The sequence below is a fragment of the Trichosurus vulpecula genome, chromosome 4 (assembly GCF_011100635.1).
Source record: "Trichosurus vulpecula isolate mTriVul1 chromosome 4, mTriVul1.pri, whole genome shotgun sequence".
Classification (NCBI taxonomy): Eukaryota; Metazoa; Chordata; class Mammalia; order Diprotodontia; family Phalangeridae; genus Trichosurus; species Trichosurus vulpecula.
The window spans coordinates 112,998,972-113,001,498 of record NC_050576.1 but is presented as its reverse complement, the minus strand read 5'-3'; positions in this window follow the sequence as shown (position 1 = coordinate 113,001,498).

Sequence of the window (2,527 nt, the reverse complement as noted above, 5' to 3'; positions counted from 1 at the left end):
CATCTGTAAAATGAGCTGGAGAAGGAACTGGCAAACCACTCCAGTATCTTTGCCAAGAAAACTCCAGACAGGGTCACAAAGGGTCAGACATGACTGAATAACAGTAATAGCTAACATTAATTATAGCACTTACTATGTTTAAGGCACTACGCTAAGCACTTTACAATGATTATCTCACTTGATCCACAAGAAAACCCTGAGAAGTTGTGCTATTATTATCCCACTTTACAAATAAGGAATCTGGGGGCGGAGCCAAGATGGCGGCTGGTAAGCACGGACTAGAGTGAGCTCAGTACCCGAGTCCCTCCAAAAACCTATAAAAAATGGCTCTGAACCAATTCTAGAATGGCAGAACCCACAGAACAGCAGAGGGAAGCAGGGCTCCAGCCCAGGACAGCCTGGATGGTCTCTGGGTGAGGTCTATTCCACACGGAGCTGGGAGCTGGGAGCTGGGAACGGAGTGGAGCAGAGCCCAGCCTGAGCGGCATGGACCATCCAGACCAGAAGCCAGGCGGAGGGGGCCCTAGCGCCCTGAATATGTGAGCTGCGGCAGTTACCAGACCCCTCGACCCACAAACACCAAAGACTGCGGAGAAGGTTAGTGGGAAAAGCTGCGGGAGTGGAAGGAGTTCGCAGTTCAGCTTCCAGCCCCAGGGGTAGCGGAGGTGGGGCAGCTACAGCTGTTGTTACTTCCGGCTCCAGGCCCACCTTGTGGGAGGAATTAAGTGGCAGATCAGAGCAGGAGTGCAACAGCCTGCTGAAGATCTAAGCCCAGTCTGGACTGGGGGTCCTTGGGGAAGGAGAAGTGCTGGCGTGACAGAGCTGGCACTTCCCCCCCAAACGTAGAACATAGAACTCGTTAGTCTACAAGCAGTCATACCCCACTGAAAAACTCAAGGGTCAAGTTAGTTGGTTGGGAATATGGCCCTGCAGCGAAAACGCACCCAGATTCAGTCTCAGACTTTGGATTCTTTCTTTGGTGACAAAGAAGACCAAAACATACAGCCTAAAGAAGACAACAAAGTCATAGAGCCTACAACAAAAGCCTCCAAGAAAAACATGAACTGGCCCCAGGCCATAGAAGAACTCAAAAAGGATTTGGAAAAGCAAGTTAGAGAAGTAGAGGAAAAATTGGGAAGAGAAATGAGAAGGATGTGAGAAAACCATGAAAAACAAGTCAATGACTTGCTAAAGGAGACCCAAAAAAATACTAAAAAATACACTGAAGAAAACAACACCTTAAAAAACAGACTAACTCAAATGGCAAAAGAGCTCCAAAAAGCCAATGAGGAGAAGAATGCCTTGAAAGGCAGAATTAGCCAAATGGAAAAGGAGGTCCAAAAGACCACTGAAGAAAATACTACTTTAAAAATTAGATTGGAGCAAGTGGAAGCTAGTGACTTTATGAGAAATCAGGATATTATAAAACAGAACCAAAGGAATGAAAAAATGTCAAATATCAATTGTCAAATATCTCCTTGGAAAAACCACTGACTTGGAAAATAGATCCAGGAGAGATAATTTAAAAATTATTGGACTACCTGAAAGCCATGATCAAAAAAAGAGCCTAGATACCATCTTTCAAGAAATTATCAAGGAGAACTGCCCTGATATTCTAGAGCCAGAGGGCAAAATAGAAATTGAAAGAATCCATCGATCACCTCCTCAAATAGATCCCAAAAAGAAATCTCCTAGGAATATTGTTGCCAAATTCCAGAGCTCCCAGATCAAGGAGAAAATACTGCAAGCAGCCAGAAAGAAACAATTTGAGTATTGTGGAAACACAATCAGAATAACCCAAGATCTGGCAGCTTCTACATTAAGAGATCGAAGGGCTTGGAATGCGATATTCCGGAGGTCAATGGAGCTAGGATTAAAACCTAGAATCACCTACCCAGCAAAACTGAGGATCATGTTCCAAGGCAAAATATGGATTTTCAATAAAATAGAGGACTTTCAAGCTTTCTCAGTGAAAAGACCAGAACTGAATAGAAAATTAGACTTTCAAACACAAGAATCAAGAGAAGCATGAAAAGGTAATCAAGAAACAGAAATTGCAAGGGACTTACTAAAGTTGAACTGTTTTGTTTACATTCCTACATGGAAAGATGATGTGTATGATTCATGAGACCTCAGTATTAGGGCAGTTGAAGGGAATATGCATATATATATATATGTATATATATATATATGTGTATATATATATACATATATATATGTATATATATATGTGTGTGTGTATATATATGTGTGTGTGTGTGTGTATATATATGTATATATATGTTTATGTGTATATATAGGTGAATGTGTATGTATCTATGTATCTATGTGTATATGTATGTATGTGTATGTATGTGTATATATATGTGTGTGTGTGTTTTTTATATATATGTGTATATATATGTGTATGTATATTATATATATGTAAAAGAGAGAGCGGACACAGGGTGAGTTGAAGATGAAGGGAAGATATCTAAAAGAAATAAAATGAAATTAAGGGATGAGAGAGCAACATAGTGAGAGAGGG